Here is a 23884-nt window from a genome sequence, read left to right as displayed (position 1 = left end):
ATGGGAGAATCAGGAGTAAAGGCAAAGAAGTAGAGGACATACTCAGAAAAAGAGATGGAAGGTAAAGGAAGACTTACTGACTATAGACCAATAGCTCCAGAAATCAAATTCTATCTCACATACTAGAATTTCAGCCAACTGGGGTATGGGAGGAGATAACTAGATAACTAAAAATATAAATTAGGAAGAAAATCACCAAGGTCACTGTCACATTCCTTTCATCTATTTTACCATCCAATTGCATTAAAGAATTAAAAGAATAGTTTGGACAAAGTTTGATCATAGCTTTCAATGTCCTTGGAAAGAATAGGCAGTCTATTTCCAACTTTGCTTTTATGATGATAACAAAAAAAGATTTAAAAGTATTTTATATTTTCTCTGAATCTGAATTTCTGGATATATAATTGTGCTCTTGCCACTTAAAATAGAAACCTGAATGAAATTGGGGAGAAAATTTAGTTCAGATTTATTAGGAAAATTCTCTCTGTAATGGTAGCCAACACTCATCTAATATTTTTAGAAAATTGTTGGAAATAGTTGATAGGACCTTAGCCACATACTTCTGCCTGGTCATATTTGGGGGATCCCAAGCTGATGGTTGCCAAGTCAGGTTCCCAGGACATGAAATGAGACACACAAGCAGACAATAGCTGTCCCTGAGACAGAAAGAATTGACAACCAGTAGGTACCTGGCAGCAAATCAGAGATTTAATTCTTACAAATGTTTTTTGCCTACCAATATGAACTTGGAAAGGAAAGGACAATCTTACATTCCTCTGTCAATCAGGTACCAGAGATCTGGGAGAGTAGACTTTGGTAAGAACTCTCACCCTTTGCTAGCTTCTGCCAGTTTTCCCAGAATCCTGGCTGCAGGCTCTGGACTGAGTGGCTACTCCCAGCAGTTCTTAACCTGGTCATCAGAAACTATAGAGGAGGAAAAACGATTTTCCCTCCACCCTTAATGGCAGTGCTTGACTAAGGGCCCCTTTTGTCTGATGTGTTAGTCGTGTCAGACTCTTTGAAATCCCATGAATTGTAGTACGCCAGGCTCCTCTGTCCATGGAATTCTCCAGACAAGAATACTGGAGTGGGTTGTCATTTCCTTCTCTAGGGGATCTTCCCAACCCAGGGATTGAACCCAGGTCTCCTGAATTGCAGGCAGATTCTTTACCATCTGAGCCACCAGGGACGCCCTGAAGATACCTCATAAATGGATAAACTTATCTAGGTTAGAATTTCTCCATTGTGGCCACTGTAATTCAAGATTATCTGTGATAAGGTTAACCTGCTTGCTCTGCCTTCAAACAGGATTTTGTTCACCTGAGGCCTCACATTGGGTGCAGGCTTACTTAAGTTGGACTTAGTCTAATCTTGGACTCAATTTGGTTTCTAAGTTGGGCCCAGTTCAGTTCTGAACCCTGTCTGGTTTTTATGGCAAACCCAGTCTAAACTCTTCCTAGCTCCCAGGCCCAGTTTGGGAAAAAAGAAATGCTCCAAAAAAGTCTGAAAGTTCCTAATGATGGCTGCTGCAGCCCTAGGGTTTTGGAAGGTTTACCTGCCATCTGAGGCAGTGAGCAGGCAGCAGGTTCAAGGGGCTCAGCAGGTACCTGCATGATTGAGTTAATTCTCAGGTTGGTGATGAAGAGCTTAGCATAAGTGCCTTCATCTTGGTCCTCTTGTCTTGTTTTTAGCAATGGTTACTCCTTTTCTTATAGCTGGTTGGTGAAGTCTGCCCCTGGTGAGAAACAACTATGCTCTTTCTTACTTCTGGGCTCAACGCCACACTTCATCTTGGCAGGAAGGTCGCTGCTCTGAATCCTGAACCTTAGAAAACAGCCCTCTGGCCCTCCTCTTGCACTGCTCCTCTCCTGAGGTTTAGGAGTTTGTGGAGTCACAAAGATGGGCTGATCTGAAATCCTTGCCGTCCCTCCCTACCTCTCCATCTAGCTGTGTTCTGGATGCTTTGGTCCCTGGAATGCCCCATCCAAACACAGTGAATGTACTCCAGGGGACTGATTGAGACTTTCTGTGGGAAAGGCCTTGTTGCTGACCCTGGTGATTTTGGAGGTAAGCTTGGGCTGGGAAGTGGGGAAGGGATTTTAGGCTAGGGACTGGGGCCAGGACTGGAGTTTGAACTTCCCCGTCAGCTTCATGTACAAAACTCCAAAAAAAAAGTCCACTCATTCTAAATTCAAACCTGCCTGTCCAGTTTTAAGTTCCTTTGAGGAAACTAAAAGGCAGATACCAACCTGGAGAAAAGGCTGGGACAGTGTGTGTAGAAATTACCTAACCTGAGTGGGATTGGGGTCACAGTAAATCTCTGGGCATATGGAAGGAGGGCCCCTGTGCAGAGATGGACATCTATCTTTACCATTTCCTGTGATTTTCTCTTCTGTTTTTTTACTAACACAGACAAAATATTTGGTTCCTCTAATTTTTCTCTGTTAGGCACTAAAATGATACACATAAAACATTTTTGATCATTTTTATAGCAACTAATTTATCCTTAAGACCATTTGATTATAGAACTCATCATATTTCATGAACTCCTTTTGATGTCCCAGCAATATATCATGACTTTAAAAGCATTTCATGGTCAAATAAGTTTGGCTAACACAGATATGCCACATCCTTCAAACATCTGAGATTGGCCACATAAAACCCACATCCCTGGTCAAGACTCCCAGATAACCTATCTTTCTTTATCTGAAACTCATTTCTAAGTTGCCCTACGTTCCTCCTAATCTATTCTATCAAGCCTCCCATCACCTTCCAGAACTTTCCATTGGGGCCTCAAGAACTCATGGTCTATAGCTAACAAACCACCTTACATGCTCAATGTCCTCTGTGAACAGTCCATTCACCTTTTTAGTCTAACTGGAAAACCTCTGAGATGAGTTTCATGCTCTCCCTGTAATTTTTCTCCCCGTGTGTTCAGTACCTGGAGTTGGTATTGGTGACTCACTTTGTTGTGAAGATCTTGTTTCTCCCTATTTCTTAAATTTTTCCCTTTTGCTTTGTTCACACAGCTCCCCTGATTTGTACTCATTAAACATCTCTAGGTCCTACAATTGCCCCCTAACTGCATTTCCTGTTCCCCGAGTGGCTTCCCTTCAATCTGTCGGCACTGCTGTGATATTGATCTTTTTAATCATGCCATTTCCTTGCTTAAACTCCTTCAATAGCTCCCCATAGCTTTCAAGGAGAAAGTTCAAACTCTTTCATTTAGTATCTAAGGCTTTTGTGACCCCATTTCTTTCTATATTTTCAGCTTTATTGCCCACACTCCTTCACATTCACCCTTGGCTCCAACTGTATCGAGCAATTTGTAGTCCTCTGCAGTCTCCCAGGGAACCGGACAACTTTTCAGGACAAGTCCTCCCAGGATGACTTAGATGCCCTATACCTGTGCCCCTAACACACTGTCCTCCATCCATCATCACAGCACTGACTGCACTGTGCTCTGGTCTGATTTGCAGCTTTCTAAGGGAAAACACCATGTCTCAGTCAGATTTCAATCCTTAGGACCTGGTAGGTGCTTGTTAAATGAATAAATAAATAAATGAAGGAAGGGATAACCAAAGCTGCTCCACCGATATTAATGGGACATCATTTTGAGTCGGTTTTTCCCCTTCAGAAGTGAAGCTGTTGTCTGTTGATTAGTTGATCTTCTTTCTGTTGGTTTCTCTGGAGGTAAGTGTTATACGCATATGTTGGGTGGTGATGGGTGATGAGGAGAGCCTGTGCGTGTTTGTGGATGGGGAGGCAGCAGGAAAAATGACTTTCCTAAAGCTGTCCTCAAAAACCTGACTCTCAGGAGCAGTGGAGAATAAATTCCTGGAACTAGCTGTTGAATGAAATCCTGGGACTGCCTGTCTCAGAATGCCCTTATGGGCTGGGATTAAAGTCTTTTACGGTTCTTACCCTGGTTTCTCTGTACACTTTCTTTTGGCAAGCTATCCAGTTAACTTGGGGCTCTCATTAACGTCAAAGTCTAATCAGCTAAATTTACTGTTCACAGAAATAAGCCTTGGAGATTTGACATGGACTAACCGGTTAATGACGATAATGTGCTTTAAAATCAGACTTGCTGAGGAATTAGGCAGTGAAGGTGTCTTTCATGCCCTTCCCTTAGCCTGGAATGTCTTCTCCATGCTTTTCTGCTTGGCAGACTCTCTCACTTGTTCTCCAAGACTGATGTATGTATAATGCTGGATTGATGTAAGCATTGTCCTGTGTTTCCTCTGCACCCTGGAATATAGCACTGACTGGACTAAACCCTCTTTAAGAACAGGGACTCTGTATGTGTGTGTGCACATATCCCCAGTTCCTAGTATTGTGTCTAAAGCAGAGTAGAAATCAATTAATGTTCCGTGGATTTTTGAATCTTGGGAGGTGACAAAATATGCTGATGGCTGTGTGGCTTGACCAGAAAAATTAGTTGATATACAATAACTGTATGTTTTATTTGTATGAAAGTAACATACTCTACTTGTAGAGAATTTGGAATACATAGAATTTCACAAAAAAAAGAAGCTTAAATTTTCTGTAATCTTCATACCTACCCCAAATTAACTATTCTTAACAACTTGAATACTTGACTTTTGTGTACATACAAATATTGAGGGTCTTGCTTCAATATTTATGATGCATTTAAACATTTAGCTTAACTTCAGATTGAATCAAGAATCATAAAATGTGACTTCTAAGAAATTGAATACTCCCTTGAGGGAAAGCAGTTTCAAGGACAGAGGGGACATGTGATATTAAAAAAAGGAAGTTCAATTTAGGGAACCATTTAGCCTTGAAGGAACTATTTACCCTGTATGAGTGAGCGTTTTATTTGAAACCAGATTTTATTTGTATAGGATTAGTCTTTTGACTTTCTCTACTTTTTAAAACCTATTTTATAAAGACTGAATAATCAATCCAATCTACAGAGACTTGTTTATCCAGTGTATTAGCTGAGGGGTAGCTGGCAGGCACAATGAAGAGAAATGATTCTGAAAGTTTGAGTAGATGTTTCCAGGTGGCTCCTGGCTTCCAGACCCACAGCAATACCCCGATTGTTCCTAACACGAGCAGGTATATACCTGGTTCCTCAATTTGATCCATGGGCCAGTAGCAGTGACATCATCTGAGCAATTGTAAGAGATGCAGAGTTGCTATCCTACCCCACATCTATTGACTCGGAATCCATACTGTAGCAACACTGCCAGGCGACCCTAAGCGCATGACATTTGAGAGGTATGCGACAGCTCCACGGCTTCCTGGAATCCTATGGATTACACTAGGAGGTTACTCTTATCTGATGACCTTGACTTTTAAACCATCATCCTTGTCTGGCTCTGTGGATGGGCCCCTTGGCCTCACTCTGCTGGGTGGAAAGGTGACTTTCAGCTTAGTTTTTCTTTCCTCCTGCCCACAGCCTGGTGTGGGTCTGCTACTGCTTCCACCTCGCCTGCACCTTCCATGAAACTTCATCCTGTCGAGATTCCTGGCTTTCCTGCACTTCTAGAAATTACGCTGGATGAACACCCTTCTGCTGGCTTTCCACAGTCAACAGCTGACTTCACCTCGGGATGCTGTGATTCTACTCTTCTTGTGTCTTGTTGCTCTTTTTTCACTTGCATGCTTGGAGCCCCACCCATCTGACTATAAGATGAAGCAGGTTTTGTATGTGTTATTCTTATTCTATAGACCAGACAAGTGAGGTTTAAAGGAGATACAAAATTTCTTTTAATGAATGGCTTTTAATTGATAGAATCAAAACTGAAACCCCTAAAAACACATCGATGTAGTTACCCCCAGAATGGCCTGCTATGATCCCTCTTCCTCCCTCTCATTCTGTATCAGGGTTGGTCTGTGTGGCCAGTAGAATATGGCAGAGGTGACGGCTTCTCACATCTGATGGATGCATGCTCAGTCGTGTCCAACACTCTGCGACCCCCTAGACTGTAGCCTGCCAGGCTCCTCTATCCATAGAAATTTTCCAGGTAAGAACACTGGTACAAACTAAGTTGCTTCAGTCATGTCCAACTCTGTGTGACTGTATGGACTATAGCCCACCAGGCCCTTCTGTCCATAGGATTCTCCAGGAAAGAATACTGGAGTGGTTTGCCATGCCCTCCTCCGGGGGAACTTCCCAACCCAGGGATCGAACCCAAGTCTCTTACATCTACTGCATTGGCAGGCAGGTTCTTTACCACTAGTGCCACCTGGGAAGCCCAAGAATACTGGAGTGGGTTGCTATTTGCTTCTCCAGGGTCACCTCTGATATTAGGTTATAAAAGAAACATAACCTCTGTCTTGGTTTCCCTGTCTTGTCGTGGATCATTCATTTGGGGAAAGCCAGTTGTTTTGTCGCGAGCAGCCCTGTGGAGAGACCAGGTATTGAACAACTGAAGCCTGCTGCCTACAGCCATGTTCGTGAATTTGGAAGCAGATCCTTCAACTCAGTCAAGGCTTCAAACGACTATGGCTGTGCAGGTGTAGATACCTAAAACATGTTTTCTTTTGTCTTGATCAGAACACAAATGCCCTGAAGACTTTATAAACAGTCATCGTGGCCATATAATTTAACCAAACCACAACATTACATGAGAAAAAAGTCATATGAAAAAGTTTAAAATTAAAATAAGTAACCTAGGATTAAAAGAGGATGGGGTGGGACTAGCACTCTCCATTTAAGGAGGCACTCACGCTTAGATAAATGCAAGCACTGGGCTGAGAGCACCCCCAGAGCAAGTGCCTCCTCAGGTATTTGTTACAGCAGCACCCACTTCTCAGTACTGATTTCTGGCTTAGTTCGATTGGGCTGCTAAGACAGAATCCCTCAGACTGGGTAATTTATAGACAATACAAATTTATTTCTCCCAGTTCTAGAGAAAGGGAAGTCTAAGATGAAGGTACTGATTTGGTGTCTAGAGAGAGCCTGCTGTCTGGTTCACAGACTACTGTGCTTTCCTCTTTTTGCTACATCCTCACGTGGTGGAAGGGACAGGGGAGTTCCCTGGGGTCTCTTTATAAGGGCACTTATCCTATTCGTGACAGCACCACCCTCATGACCTAATCACCCCAAAGACCCCACCTCCAGATATCATCACATTAGGAGTCAGAATTTAGCACATACATTTTTAGGAGGACACAAACGTTCAGGATACAGCAAGCTCATTGAATCCTCTGACACCTCTTGTGAGTAATTTACTATTAAGTACATTTTAGAGATGAGAGAATTAAAGCTCAGAAATGAAAGTGTCTTTTAAAATTAGGAGTTATGGAGAGAGATTTATTTATTTTTGTTGACACTGGATTTTTGTTGCTGTGCACAGGCTTTCTCTAGCTGCAGTGAGCAGAGGCCACTCTTCGTTGTATTTCATGGGCTTCTCGTTGCAGTGGTTTCTCTTGTTACAGAGCACAGGCTCTAGGCATGCAGTCTTCAGTATTTGTGGCATGTGGGCTCAATAGTTCTGGCTCACAGGCCCTAGAATGTGTGGACTTCAGCAGTTGTGGAGTATGGACTTAGTTTGTCAGTGGCATATGGACTCCTCCCAGACCAGAGATCGAACCCATGTCCCCTGCATTGGCAGGTGGATTCTTATCCGCTGTACCATGAGGGAAGTCTGTGGAGAGAGTTTGATTCCAAAGCTGTACTCTTTTCACTCTACCATCACTCCTGATCGTCCTTGGAGGGTTAAGTTTCTAATTCTGTGAAAACTAATGAAAGGTAACATTTCATGAAAATCAATATTTAATCATATGATCCATGGAGGAGAAAAACAGTGTAGATAACCTAAACAAATTTCTACTTGATTTGGGGAAAAATATTTTTTTTGATTGTCCTAACATCCTAGTATTAGTTTTCTCCTAATAATATTACAATTTAGTTTACACTCCATTTACTGAGTGACAGGAGTTGTTGACAAAGAAACATGCTGTTGCAAAGGTAGAAAAAAAATCTGAATTGGCAACAAAAATTATTTGGGATAAATTCTGGCATATACAGCTGTGAATGAGTAATTTGAAGCTATCTTTGAAAGTTCTTCTAAGACTTCTAAGTTTGAAACAGTTTATCTTAAACATTGGAAAAAGAGACCCATGATGTAAAAAGCATAGTTTTATTGGGATTTAATGAATTTTAAAGCGTACTGTACCAAATTAAGTAGATTTAATTCATGCAGGTGTGCTGCTACATAATTCTTCTCAAATAAGCAGCTTTATCAATAAAACTTGTTTGGATTAAAGTTTAAAAAGTTTCAGTGAATAACCAATATAATTTTATCTCTAACCACTAATACATGGGCTATTGAGTCATTGCATTTTACTTTTAATTATCACAACAGTGAACACTCAGTATTTAAAAAGCATTTCATGATTGTTAATTAGTTGACACTAACTCCTATTTCCTGGGCATGATAAATTTCCTCTTTTGAAAGACAAATTGAGCTAAATTTGATCCTTCGAGCTTAACTTGCTTTAAATTACAATTTATTCTGAAGCAAAACTGAGGCTAGGATGGAGATATGGAACTTCTAGGTGAGAAATAAAAATTAGGTTGCCCATTAGGTCGCTAACAATGTTAGATCTCTTGATTAAAAGAGAGACTTTAATTATCAAAGAAATAGGAGAGTAAGAAAAAAAATTATGGTGAAATGAACATACCCAATAAACTTATCTAATATTTTTTTGTTATTAGTGTCCCCTTTTACATAAAATTGTAATCTACTTAGAAGAGACTATATTTCTTGGATTTACCATGATTCCAACACATTATCAAGTACAAAATACAATCAATGTCTCAGTGATCATTCCAGAAAAATCCATGAAATTGTAAGTGGGTATCCATCTCATTGTGCTGGATACTGTATAAAGCACATGGCCTAATGGTGCAGTTCTGTACTTTCTATCCTGAGACAAAGCATTAGAACCAAAATATCTAATTACTATTTGGTCATAAAATCATTCTGGGAATTTTCTAAGTGAAATATGCATACTTCCCTTATTCTGGTTTTCACTGATGTTTGAAGTGATTATTCACAATAGAGGAACAGCCTGATCCAAGAATAGTTTCAAGCGGAGGTAAAGCACCACACAAAACAGGATTAAAACCAGAGATAACTAGAAGGATTGTTTCCACCAAGAAACAATTTCTTCCTAATTCTCAATTTCCTTTTAAGGCCCCCTTTTGCTCAGGAAATGTAATATCCCTCATCCCACAGTTAAGACCAAAATCAATAGAAACCTTAGGCAGTTATTTCTCATCTTATGAGTCTAGTGTTATTAAGTTCACCTAGAACCTTCTGTAGCCAATTCGGGTAGATGGAGTCATCTAAGGGTAAGAGAAAGATTCTGTGAATTTGCAGAAAGAGAAATATATGAAACAATATCAGCATTCACTCTTTGATTTATTAATTCATGAAGTACATACTTACTATTTCAGATACTAAGTAGTGAAGAAAACCAGCCCCCCTTCCCCCTGCAAAAAAAGGACCCTTTCACATCCTCATTGTGCTTACCTGCTGGAGAAGAGAGAAATATAATCACCAAGCAAAATCCACAGGATATCAAATATTAATATGAGGAAAAATAAAACAGGGAGGGGGGATAAGGAGCTGCTAGGTGGTGAGAGAGTATTAGGGGTTTGTTACTTAAATCGGGTGATCAGGAAAGCCTCTATAAAAAGCCGACATGGAGCAGAGATCTAAAGAAAGTGAGAAAGTGAGGAATGGGGCACGTGGATAACCATAAAGGGGAGTGGAAAGGAGCCAAGAATTTTAAGATGCCTCTTGGGATGCGTTTTAGAGAGGGTTTTTTGTGGAGCACTTAATGTGGAATAAAAGGAGACCTTGAGAACAGATGTTTGCCAATTATTTTTGGATCCTAGCACCTGTTGGCATGATGGGGCTTTGGTGAGTCTGTTTTACATAGGTGACCCTGGCAATCAGACAGAAGGCCAGGAGAGCTGGGTCAGGGGTTATTTGAGGGGCAGGCTCTGTGAGTTTTCCTTTCTGACCTTGAAACATCTGCTTTCAACCAAGCTTGTGTAGCTGATTCTCACTTTCACAGAAGCAGACCAATCTTTCTGAAGATAGTCCTTGGTCTGAAAGAAAACAAACTCCTATAACATCTGCTTCCCGCTTCCCAGGTCTGAGCCCCAACTGTGCTACAGTTTAGGCACCTGCTGGGCACCTCAGGTGACCAGTCCTCTACACCGCTCCTTCTGCCAAAATTCAGCCTTTATTTCACCAGTGAATGTTGCTTTGGGCCTTTAAGAAACCTTAGTAACTTTCTTTAAATATTCTTTTCTTAAGGTTTTTTTTCTTTTAATGTAGAATATAGTTTAAAAGTCTTTATTAAATTTGTTACAATATTGCCTCAGTTTTTTGTTTTTTGACCCAGAGGCATGTATGATCTCAGCTTGCTGACCAGGGATCAAACACACACACCCTGCTTTGGAAGTTGAAGGCTTAACCACTGGACTGCCAGGGAAGTCCCTAAATATTCTTCATGTATACACACACACATGCACACACACACACACACACACACACACACACACACACACACACATATATATATTTCACATCTCTCACTGGACTGTAACGTTCCTTACCTGACCAAAAGAGGGAGTTACTGAACAATCCCTTTTGTGACTCAAAATATATTCTCCCTTACTTCTCTTCACTTAAAATAATTTTATTTATTCTAAACCTGGGCCCTCTAGAAAGACAGAGGTAACAAGCTTTCAGAAGCACTGATATTTAACCAGGCCTGATATTGCCCCCCACAGTGTGGAGCAAAAAGTTAAGCGAGGTTAAGACCATTTACTAAATATTAAATATGGTGGCTTCCCAGGTGGCTCAGTGGTAAAGAGTCTGCCGGCAATGCAAGCGACTCAGGTTCTATTCCTTGCACTCTCCACTTCCTCTGTAAGGGAAGGAATAAATCTGCTCCCTCTCTCCTCTGCTTTGCTTCTTCCTAAAAATAATCCCTTTGGATTTAAACCAAAGTGAGGTTGGAAAGACCTTTGTCCTCCTATAAAAGGCAAATCCTGAGGAGAAGAAATTCATTCATTCTTACTACTCATTTAGGTACAGCTTCAGGGTGAAGAAATTTGAGAATATTTCCAAAGAGCCAGCAGACAGTGTGGGAGAAAAAAGGCCACATGAGAGGGCATCAGGTTACACAGGGGAGACAAGCCATTCCAGAAGGCACACTTTGCCTCTGTCAGTTTTGCCAGCCTTTTGCCCTGGTTGGAACAAGAACTTCTGGAATTCTCCCAGTAGTCTTCCTGACTTCATTTTAGTTTTGTCATGTTTTCTGCATAGCTCTCTATTGTTCAGACTTTGTTTCAAATACAAATAGTAAATTAGTATTGAATAATTATTAAATATTGAAGATCATTTAGCACAAATGGGTTTATTTCCAGATACCAAGAGGAAATTAGTTTGCATGGGGTGCCCGGACTCTTTTATCTGGAAAAGTTATGCCAATGTAATTTTGGAAATCCATGAAAAGATTTGTAAAAGAATGTGCATACATCCAAACCTACAGGTCACAGACAATGCAAATGCAGGAAAATCAAGCTCTAGAAAGGGGAACAGCTAATTCCAGAGGGCTGAGAGGTGGGCATAAGCTAATACTCTGTGGATGGTGAAAAGAAAGTGGGCAAACTTCCTTGGGCCAAACTTCCCTGACTTTCTGGGAGAGAGTTCTTTATTTGGTTGCTATAAATATCTCCATTCTTCCCTGGGGAAATTTGTCTAGTGTGGAAGAGAGAGTGGAAGGGGGTGAGAGTGAATTTGAAGATTGAGGTAAAATGAGGCTATAGATGACATATTATAAAAAATCTCTTGGATTTAGTATGGGAAACTAGAAATAGTTTGTGGAGCTTGTGGTCAAACATAATTTCCTCAGAACTGCTTTAGATTAGAAGTAAAGCCAGGATGAGGAGGGAGCCAGAATAAGAATGTTTAATAATTCTTCCTGTTATGAAATGTCCTTTTCATATTTATCTTAGCCAAACTTAGAGAAGGGATCCCACTCACTTCTGAAATTTAACCTGTTTTGAGTCTTTCATCTTTGAAAGAACTCCTATTCTGTTTCATCCAATCAGTAGATCAGACTCTGATTTATTAAAAAAAAATTGCCAAGTGCTTACTATGTGCCAGGTGAGCTCCTAGAGCTGGAGAAACAAAAATGAATGAGCTACAGTTCCTATCCTCAAGATGGAGATCACAAAAGAGCCCACAGTCTGTTTGGGGGAGATAGAGATTATCAAATAAATTATGGCAATACTGATGAAAAGGGCTAACACAGGGTCCTACAGACTTAAAAGAGGCAGTGGTTAAATCTTGGGTAGATGAGAAAAGTCTTCATGGATCAAGGTCAAGTCTGGATCTTGGAGGGTAGAAAGGAGTTCACCAATGGGATAAAAGTGGGTATTTCAGTCAGAAGGCATTGTAAAGAGCAGCAGGTGGGTTCTGATCTCAGAGTGCCTTGTATTATCCTGAGGGATCTAAGCTTTATCCTATTAGCCCTGGGGAACCATAAAAGATTTTTTAAGTAGATGAATTACACGATCAAATTTGCAGTTTAGTAAGGTCACTCTAGTGATAGTCTGGAGGACATACTGCAGGAGGGCAAGATGATTACCATATTTGAAGTCAGTTTGGAAAGATTTGTTTTCTAAATATCGATTCTTCCACTCCAGAAGCATGGTGTGTGCTCAGTCATTTCAGTTTTGTCTGACTCTCTGACCCTATGGACTGTAGCCCTCCAGGCTCCTCTGTCCATGGGGATTCTCCTGGCAAGAATACTGGAGTGGGTTGCCATTCCCTACTCCAGGGAGAAACATGGTATCTATGTCCATTTCTTTTGATCTCCTTTAATTGCTCTTAGCAATATTTTGTTACTTTCATTAAATAATTCTTGAACATATTTTATTGAATTTATTTCTCAGCATTTCATGTTTCTAATGGTACTATAAATGGTATTATTTTAAAATTTCAATTCCAATTGTTTATTGCTATGAAATAGAAATATAGTTGATTTATGTATATCTTTTAATCATGCTTAACTAGATTGTTGGGCTTCCCTGGTGGCTCAGCAGTAAAGAATCTGCCTGCCAATGCAGGGTTTGGTCCCCGGGTAAGGAAGATCCTATGGAGAGGGAAATGGCAACCCACTTCAGCATTCTCATCTGGGAAATCCCACAGACAGAGGAGCCTGGTGGGTTACAGACCCTGGGGTTGGACACAATTTAGCGACTGAACAACGATAACTAGATTATTAGTTTTAAGTACTTTTAAAAACTAGATTCTTTATGCTAAGTTGCTTCAGTCATATCTGACTCTTTGCAACCCTATGGACTGCAGCCCTCCCTCCAGGCTCCTCTGTCCATGGGATTCTAGATTCCTTAGTCATCTAAAAAGTGGACATGATTATGTATTCTGGGAAGAGTTTTATTTTTCTTTCAAATTTGAAGTTTTAAAAATTTCTTCTTTTTGCACAAAAGCTTTCAATAAAATTTTGAGTAGAAGTCGTAGTGGACATTCTCACCTTCCTCCCAATCTTGGTGGGAAAACAGAGTTATTAGAATTAACTATTAGAGTCATTCTGGCCTCTTAAGCTCATTAGTTCATTTTGTGTGTGTATGTGTGTGTGAAACTCTACTTTATTGGAATAGAGCAAGTAGGTAACAGGAATCATACTGGTGCAGGCAGCTTTGGGCCCCTGCCCTCATCCCTTTTAGCCCCAAAGGCCTGGAGGGCTCCTGCCCCTAGGAGGCTCTCCTACTTGCTTGCACCAGGAGAGGCTTCCACTTTGGAAAATTGCACTGAGCAGGCAATTCCAACGTGCATTTTGCTACCAGGTTCACAATTAGCAGCAAATGCCCACAATGACAGCAGTAGTGATAAGACTGGACTTGACATTTCAGGAAAGGATGAGTAAAGGGTTAAATCAGACCCAGGCACCACGTGTTAACAATGGTCTCACAGCAGAAGAGGATGAAATGGCTGGATGGCATCCCCGGCTCAATGGACATGAATCTGAGCAATCTCCAGGAGATAGTGAAGGTCAGGGGAGCCTGAGGTGCTGCGGTCCATGGGGTCACAAAGTCAGACATATCTTAGCAACTAGACAACAATGAGAGACTTAAGGTTGTTGAAATTTTCTTTTGCTTATTCAGGCAGTGTTTGGTAATTTGCCTTTCAAGAAAGTTTGCCATTTCATCAAAGTTTGTCAATTTTTTGGCCAATATTTTTGTTATATTACTAGTGATATTATCAGTTTCATTCTTGATATTAGTAATTATTTCTCTTTTTTTCCTTGTAAGTTTAGCCACTAGTTTTTGAACTTCATTGATTTTTTTTTTGAAGCAGCTTCATATTGGTTTGATTCTTTACTATTTGCTTTTCTACTTTTCTTGATTTCTATTATTTATTACTTTCTTCCTTCTACTTACCTTGGGTTTAATCTGTTCTTATTTTTCTAGCTTCTTAAGAATGACACTTAGGCCATTGTTTTGAGATCTTTACTAATACAACCAATTAAAGCTGTAAATTCCTCTAAAAGATCTGTTTTAGCTATGTGTCACAAATTCCAATATATTGGGTTTTAAGCTCATGTATTTTAAAGCAATTTTGCATTTTGTGTGTGTGTGTGTATTTTATTCTTTGACCAATGATGCTTAAAAATTTATTTTCCAAATATTTTGGAATTTTCTATTTTTTTTGTTGTTGCTATTTCTAATTGAATTTAGTGTAGTGAAGTAATGTGTGTATGTATGTTCAGTTGTAGTCTGACTCTTTGTGATCCCGTGGACTGGGGCCCGCCAGGTTCCTCTGTCCATGGAATCTTTCAGGCAAAAATACTGAAGTGGGTTGCCATTTCCTCCTCCAGGGGATCTTTCCCACCCAGGGATCGAACCTGGGTCTCTTACATTTCCTGCACCGGCAGGTGGATTCTTTACCCCCACCACTAGTGCCACCTAATACGTGTGGTATACTTTTAATCCTTCTAAATTTGTCGAAGCTAGTTTTTATGGCATGACATTTTAGTCTATCTTAATGAATATTCTGTGTGCTCTTGAAAAAAAGTATAATATTTCATAATAGCATTATATGTGTTAGATATACACAACATATATATATACACACAACATTGTCTGATATTAATAGTCATTCCAGCTTTCTTATAATTGATTTTTACAAGTTACATCTTTCTTCCATTCTTTAAGTTTTAACTTATGTCTTATTTTTAAAATTAATTTCTTGTAAACACTATATAGTTGTCTTTTTTTTTATAATCCAGTTAACAGTTTCTATCTTTTAATTTACATATTTAGACTGTTTACATGTAACTATTGATATGGTTGAGGTTAAATCTACCATTTTGGTATTTATTTTCTCTGCTTCTTTTTTTTTTTAAATTTAGTTCCCTGACCAGGAATCAAACTTGTGCCCTTGGCAGTGAAATTGTGGAGTCCTAGCCACTGGACTGCTAGGGAATCCTCTGGGTTTATTTTCATTTTCCTGCCTTATTTCAATAACTTAATAGTTTTAGGGTTCTGTTTTGCTTACCCCATGGCTCAGCAGATAAAGACTCCACCTGCAATGCAGGAAATGTGGGTTTGATTCCTGGGTCAGGAAGATGCCCTGGAGTAGGAAATGGCAACCTACTGTAGTATTCTGCCTGAAAAATTCATGGACAGAGGAAGCCTGGTGGGCTACATTCCAAAGGGTTGCAAAGAGTTGTATGTGACTGAGCACTCACACATTTGTTTCCATGAATAGTTTATTCATTAGATTCTCTCAGCTTTTGTTTTTCTGATAAAAATCTAATTTTTTCCCCCAAGAATATTTTCTCTGGATATACATTTTCTGGTGATAGTTTTCTTTCTACACTGTCCTACAGCTTGCTTAGTTTCTGACAGGATGTCTGTGAACATTCTCATTTTTTTTTCCCCTGTGCATATGTCTTTCTTTCATGTGATTTTTTAAAAAATGTTCTCTTTAATGCTTTTTTTTCCCCCCACAGTTTAATCGTAATAGCCTTTTGTGTGATTTTCTTTATGTTCATCTTGCTTGGGTGTCATTGAATTTCCTGGATCTGTTTGTTGATAGAATTCTTCACATTTGGAAAATACCTGGCCATTTGTTATTCAAATATTTTTTCTGCTCACCCTTTAGACTCTAATTATATCTGTTAGACTACTTGATATTATTCTATAGGTCACTGATTTTCTGTTGATTTTTCCATCTTTTTAATTTTTGTGCAATATTTCATTTGGATAAGTACTATTGCTATGGCCCCAATTTCACTGATTTTTCTTCTACAGGGTTTAAACTACAATTAATTGTTTCCAGTAGATTTTAAATTTAATTTTTATGATTTTCATGTCTAGATGTCCCATTTGGTTCCTTTGCATATCTTCCATTTCATTTCATTGTTATGTTCACTTTTCCCTTTTGAGTAAATAGATGGTAATATTTTAAGGTCTCATTCTTCTAATTCTGTTTCTGTTATTTCTGGATATGTTTCTATTGATGATACTTCTGATCATTTGTCATATTTTCCTGCCTATTTGCATATCTAATCTCTAATGATTGCTAAGCCTCTGATTTTGTTATTGAGTGGTAGATATTTATTTCTGTGTTCATTTAATGTTTTTATTATTTTCTGAATACAGTTAAATCACTGTGGATTAGTTTAATTATTTCACAACTTTTTTGGAAGTTTTTTTAGCTTGGGCGTGAAGAGTGAAGAAAATACTAAGATGTTACAAAAGTGGGAGAAATATTGGGTCCTAGGCACCATGGTTATGAGAACATTCCTCTTGAAGTTAATGTTTGCTTCTCATGGAAGCATAGTTTTAAAGTCTACCCACAATCATTTATCATTCATATTTCTACCTGGGAGAATATTTATTTAAGACCTAGGGAGGCCAGCATGAATACCCTGGGGAATGGACTCAGAAGATAAAGTAGATTTTTCCCATATGACCTGCTTTTTGTTATTTTTTATGACTTTGACATAACTGGTCCTTCCTTTATTTATCTCAAAAGATACTGAAGCTATTTTTCATAGGCACTGTTTTCTTTAGGCAGAATGAAGCCAGGTTAATAAACTAGTTAATCATAATATGTATAAATGTCTCACCACCACTGTATTTTGGGAGATGATATTTAAAATTGACAAATACTCTTTATACTATGTTGTAATTTTATTTTCCATAGTACTTATTATCATGCTATATACTCAATTTGTTCTTACAGATTTACTGCTGCCCAACCCTGCACATTCACTTCTATCCTTTTCTGCTTTGCTTTGACCCCCAGTTTTACAAATGCATTGTCTGGCCTTTGTATCTCTCTTGCCTTGATGGTTGAGTCCAGAAAATTGAGAGTCACAGTAGAAGACTGGAGGGGGAAAGAGAGAGAGGAAGCATGTTTATTTTGCCCCAATTCTTCCCATCATCTGACAGTGGCAGTGTTCTTCCATAGATAACAGCTCCTGTGGGTGATCTCCTTTTCTTTTGGCTCCCGCAGGGTTCAGGTACTTTTCTACATTCTTTGTCCCTTTAGTCTTTGTCATAGTGATAACCCCTCTCTGTTGTGGGGAATTCACTAAGCTTTGTTAACTGCCTTCATCTACGCTTTACTCTGTATGTAGTCCCTTAAACTCTCTTCAGCTAAACACTTTTGAGCGTGACTCTTTTTTTTATAGGGACCTTGTCTGAAATAAATTCCTTTCCATATAGTATCTGAAGAGCTCTTTTTCAAACCTAAATCAAATAAGGTCACTCCCTTATTCCAAACTCTCCAATGACCTTCCTTTCCAGTTAGAATCAAATCCAAGCTTTTTGATGAAACTTCAATGTAAACTCTTCCATTTCATCTTTTTCCAGTCTCTCCCTCTCTTACACTGTTCCAGCCACACTGGTTCTCTGTCTCCCAAGAACATGCCAGATGCATTCCTGCCTCGGGGCCTGGGTATACTTGCTGTTCTTTCAGCCTGGCAGGCTTGTTTCCTAGGTCTTTACATGACCAACTCTTACCATTTGTGTTTCTACTCAAGTTTCACCTTCTCTGAGAGACCTTCATTGATCAGCTTATCTAAGTCACTATTTAATATCCTATTACTTTCAATATTCTTTCCAGCGGAGTCAACAATCCTAGCAGGATTGTTTTCTGTTTGAGATACCATCCCTCTGTCTAAAGCCTAACAGGCTCGGCGCATATGGACTCTCTCACGAGCATGGCCATGGTATCTCTGCAGAGTGAGACATGCTACCTTTCAACTTCCTGTTTGAAGCTCAATTTCTACCCCTAGCTACAAGAGACTCCCAAACCCCTTTTCTTCTCAGACACACTAAACATCACGTAGACTGCTGTGTGCATCCTGTCTTTCAACAACAGGGTGGTCCAGCCTCCTTCGCACATATCCATTGCTTACTTACCCCAAAGTTGCTGAGGGTACGCCGTTGTCCTAAAACATAATCTCATTAGGCAATGGGTGAGAAAATATCACCTTAGCAAAAGATATCCGTGAAATATTGGTTACTGATTCTCATTCTAGATGGAACTGAGCCCTCCTCGGTGGCTTCTAAAAATCTCAATGGCTTGTAGGGAAGTCATTAAGCATCCTTTGTAGGTGTAAGGAGGAGTTGGGCTGAACTGATGATTTTGAAACACTCTCTTGCCACACCAAATGTAGCAGAATTACTTTTAAAAAATCAGCTAACTTTTTTCCTTGGGGAAATTCTCCTCTAGAATATCTCTTGTTGAATAAAATATTCTTTGATGTTGGAAATGTCCTATATCTGCACTGCTCAATGAAGGAACCATGAACATGCATGGCTATTGAGCATTTGTAGTGTGAATAGTATAGTGAGCTACTGAATTTTAAATTTTATTCAAATTCAAGTAATTTTAAGTTTAAAAAATAAGATGAGGCTAGTGGCTACCATATGAGACAGCACAGCTCTTGAATCTTCCTACCAATACACTACAGCCCAAGTAAAAAATTTTGCACTTTACTTTATGAGATATGATCCAGTGAGGGACTGGTGAGACTCAGAATTATTCTGGAAAGTTTCTATATATAAACAAGGCACTAATTTGTAAAGGGTGTTGCTTCTTTGTCTGTTCATTCTGGAAATCATACTGAATAGAGCCAGACAATGTATTTCAAGTGTTAATTACCAATCACTTCTGTATGTGGTGTTGATACAATCTGTAGTCAGTGTAGCTCAGGAAGTCTCTGACATGCTTTGAGTCTACACTGACAATTCCTCTCAACTAAATCTCACGCTAATTCTTCTCCAGTACTCATAATTGCTGAAAAGTCAGCATCAGTTCTGACAAATCCAAACTTGTTATCTCTTTTTGACATTGCTCAAAATCCATCCATTAAAGTACAGAGCCAGCTCACTGGACACACCAGTAGCTTTCCAGATTGCTGCTTTCTCCGCCAGCAGAGCTGGGCCCACGTTTTTGCAACCATGTCTAAGGGACCTGCAGTTGGCATTGATCTTGGCACCACCGATTCTTGTGTGGGAGAGCACAGAAAGGTGGAAATAATTGCCAATGATTAGGGGAACTGAACCACCCCAAGCTATGTCACCTTTACTAATACCAAATGATTGATCAGTGATGCTGCAAAGAACCAAGTCGCAATGAATCCCACCAACACAGTTTTTGATGCCAAACAACTTATTGGATGAAGATTTAATGATGCTGTTATCCAATCTGATATGAAACATTGGCCCTTCATGGTGGCAAATGATGCTGGCAGACCTAAGGTTTAAGTAGAATACAAGGGAGAGACAAAGAGTTTTTATCCAGAGGAGGTGTCATCCATGGTCCTGACAAAGAGGAAGGAAATCGCAGAAGCCTGCCTTGGGAAGACTGTTACCAATGCTGTTGTCATAGTACCTGCTTACTTTAATGACTGTCAGCGTCAGGCTACCAAAGATGCTGGAACCATTGCTGCCTCAGTGTACTTAGAATCATCAGTGAACCAACTGCTGTTGCTACTGCCTATGGCTTAGACAAAAAGGTTGGAGCAGAGAGAAATGTGCTGATCTTTGATTTGGGTGGTGGCATTTTGATGCGTCAGTCCTCACTATTGAGGATGGAATCTTTGAGGTCAAATCTATAGCTGGAGATACTTGTCTGGAGAAGACGTCGCCAATGGCAAGGTCAACCATTTCATTGAAGAGTTCAAGAGCAAACACAAGAAAGATATCAGGGAGAACAAGAGGGCTGTCTGTTGCCTCTATACTACTTCTGAGCTTGCTAAGCACACTCTCTCTTCCAGCACCCAGGCCAATATTGAGATTGATTCCGTCTATGAAGGAATCAACTTCCGATTTGAAGAATTGAATGCTGACTTGTTCTGTGGCACCCTGGACCCTATGGAGAAAGCCCTTCGGGATGCCAAGCTGGACAAGTCTCAGATCCATGATATTGTCTTGGTGGGTGGCTCAACCCGCATCCCCAAGATTGAGAAACTTCTCCAAGACTTCTTCAATGGGAAAGAATTAAATAAGAGCATCAACCCCGGTGAGGCTCTTGCATGTGGTGCAGCTGTCCAGGTAGCCATTTCGTCTGGAGACAAATCTGAAAATGTTCAAGACTTGCTGCTGTTGGATGTCACTCCTCTTCCCCTTGGAATTGAAACTGCCGGTGGTGTCATGACTGTCCTCAAGCACAATGCCACCATTCCTACAAAGCAGACGCAGACTTTCACCACCTACTCTGACAAGCAGCCTGGTGTACTCATTGAGGTTTATGTAGGTGAGCGAACCATGACCAAGGATAACAACTTGCCTGGCAAGTGTGAACTCACAGGCATACCTCCTGCCCCCTGTGGTGTTCCTCAGGTGGAAGTCACCTTTGATATTGATGCCAATGGCATTCTCAATGTCTCTGCTGTGGATAAGAGCATAGGATAAGAGAACAAGATTACCGTCACTAATGACAAGGGCCGTTTGAGCAAGGATGACATTGAGCAGATGGTTCAAGAAGCAGAGAAGTACCAAGCTGAAGATGAGAAGCAGCGGGATAAGGAGTCTTCAAAGAATCTGCTTGAATCCTATGCCTTCAACATGAAAGCTACTGTTGAGGATGAGAAACTTCAGGGTAAGATTAATGATGAGGACAAACAGAAGATTCTTGACAAGTGTAATGAAATAATCAACTGGCTGGATAAAAACCAGACTGCAGAGAAGGAAGAATTTGAACATCAGCAGAAGGAGTTGGAAAAATTCTACAACCCCATCATTACCAAGCTATACCAGAGCATAGGAGGCATGCCCGGGGGAATACCAGGAGGGATGCCTGGGGCTTCCCTGGTGATGGAGCTCCTCCATCAGGTGGTACCTTCTCTGGGCCCACCACTGAAGAGGTTGATTAAGCCAGCCTAGCATAGATATAGCATTGTTCCACACAAAACATGGAAGGACCCAAATTTGTAGCAAATCCCATGGCAGTTACAAAGTTGAGCTTCTATAGTAAATAACTGGGCCTTCTTGATACTTGAACATGGAATGTGTGTGCACATGGGAAAACATTGCACTCTACAAGCACTGTATTGTAAGAGAAAAAATTCAATGTCTTAAATAAAACTGTATTTAAAATTGAAAAAAAAAAAAGGTACAGAGTCACTCCGCATTGGCTAGAGGATTGTGTTAACTATATTCCAAAGCTCTAGCTAACTCTGTTTTTCTTTCTTAAAGTTGTGTAAATGCTGGTCTCTGGCTCCTTTCCAGTGTCAATGGGCTCTACTTGTGTAATCTGTTAAACTTTCCCTTGGTGTCCTTTAAGAAACAGATATTAAGATGGGACTAAACATTTAAGGGTTGTCTTAGGAGAAAGTACCCATGTGAAAGGAAATATGGAGGTACTCAGCGGAAGCTGGGGGATCCCTCTGACCACCTGGCCAGTCTAACCCAGAGGGAAGGAGAGAGGGAGAGAATGTTGGGTGGTTGCTTAGTCACTCAGCTGTGTCCGACTCTCTTTGAACCCATGGACTGCAGCACGCCAGGCTTCCCTGTCCTTCACTATCTCCTAGAGTTTGCTCAAACTCGTGTCCATTGAGTCGATGATGCCATCCAACCATCTCATCCTCTGTTGCCCCTTCTCCTCCTGCCCCCAATCTTTCCCAGCATCAGGGTCTTTTCCAATGGGTTGGCTCTTCGCATCAGGTAGCCAAAGTATTGGAGCTTCAGCATCAGTCCTTCCAGTGAATATTCAGGGTTGATTTCCTTTAGGATTGACGGGGTCGATCTCCTTGCTGTTGGGTGGAGGGCCGCACTGTTCCAGCAAAGCCATCAGGGAACCCCCCCAGATGAAGCTGGCCAACTGAAGTCTCATGTCTCTCTGGAAAGGGACCTGCCTCAGTGTCACTGCTGTACTTAGTATTCATTCAGCAGCTGGAACAGCTTGTGGTAATGGCATCCTGAAAGCAAACTCTGGATTTCTAAGCTGGGGCTTCTGGTCAGTTACACTGTCTGTTGTAGAAGGAAGGCAGAGCACATCTTCATGGCCCCCACACCTCATACAATTCTGCTTCACTTATGATGGATAGACAAGAAAATGAAAGATGAAAGACAGCATGGCTAGAAAATAAAATATCTGAATAATACATAGAGCCCTTTCCCTCATTACTCAGAATTATCCCCGCTAATCCTCTAAGGTTAATTCTAATTCTTCTCTATCAAATGTTTCTACTGACTGCAGAACTGGAGTTAGAGGCTACCTTCTTATAACTTTTCTGGGCTGTCCAGTTAAACTGTTAACCTACCCATTTACAAATGGTCACACAGGATTTGGCCAAGCAGAGCTACATTAGTAATGGTTGGGGGTAGAAAAATTGGACCAATATAGTTATCTAGTTCTAGCTCTTTATTTCCAGTATATACCAAAGATAAGCTTTTCTTTCTTTGTGTCCTGTTTGCAAGCTACCGTTGGGCTTCCCCAATGGCTCAGCAATAAAGAATCTGCCTGCAATACAGGCTCAACACAGGTTTGATCCTTGGTCCGGGGAGATCCCCTGGAGGAGCAAATGGCAACCCACTCCAGTATTTTTGTCTGGAGAATTCTGTGGACAGAGGAGCCTGGCAGACTTCATGGGTGTCCCAAGGAGTCAGACACAGCTGAGCAGGCCTAGTACAGTGTTATCGATTTAGCTACAGTTTGGGGTCTTTGTAGGGACCTGATAAATGATACACTGCATCCTCATGTTTCAGAATAATGGTGAACTAAGAAAAAAAGAATCAATAGGTAGAGGCCAAAAATTATGCCCTTAATTACTGATTTAACTGCTATTGGAAATTGGACTTGTATCTGTGGACAAGTTGGCTCTCAAATGCTGAATCTAGAATGAGGAGGTTCACCTGTTTAGCACTGTCTGCTCTAGAATGAAGCAGGCATCCTCTTCTCCAAGTCCAGATCCCAGCCCAGACTGTACAGGAGAACGAGCTTGTGGCTTCTGCAAGCTTTCACAGTTTCTTTCCCAAATTCACCCATCAGGTTAGCTCACTCCTTCTCTTCTGGGACTGTATGAGTGAGGGAAGTGGAGAGAGGTCAGGAGTATTAAAAAAATGGAAAGATCAGCGATGGGGAAGATGCATACCCTCCCTAACACACAAGACACCATACCAAAATGACACATGTCAGGAAGTACACAGGCTCAGTAACAAAGCAGAGGCCAGTGCTCCCTTATTCTGGGGAAGACTTAACATGGCCTTGAAAATTCTGATATCTCTAATAGTTACATTTGTATGCCATCTTCTGTCTAAATTTTGGAAAAATATGTTTTTCCTTTCTGTGTTGGCTGAAAATCTGGGGTCAGAGAATTTTAAAAGAATTTCATG

At 40.4% G+C, this 23884-nt stretch overlaps 1 pseudogene; it reads left to right on the top strand.

Moving 5' to 3' along the window:
• Positions 1 to 19507: 19507 nt before the first annotated feature.
• LOC122696172 lies at positions 19508 to 21423 on the top strand (annotated as a pseudogene).
• Positions 21424 to 23884: the final 2461 nt, after the last annotated feature.

Source organism: Cervus elaphus, chromosome 6 (genome assembly GCF_910594005.1).
Source record: "Cervus elaphus chromosome 6, mCerEla1.1, whole genome shotgun sequence".
Taxonomy (NCBI): domain Eukaryota; kingdom Metazoa; phylum Chordata; class Mammalia; order Artiodactyla; family Cervidae; genus Cervus; species Cervus elaphus.
This window is presented reverse-complemented; position numbering and strand designations above follow the sequence as displayed.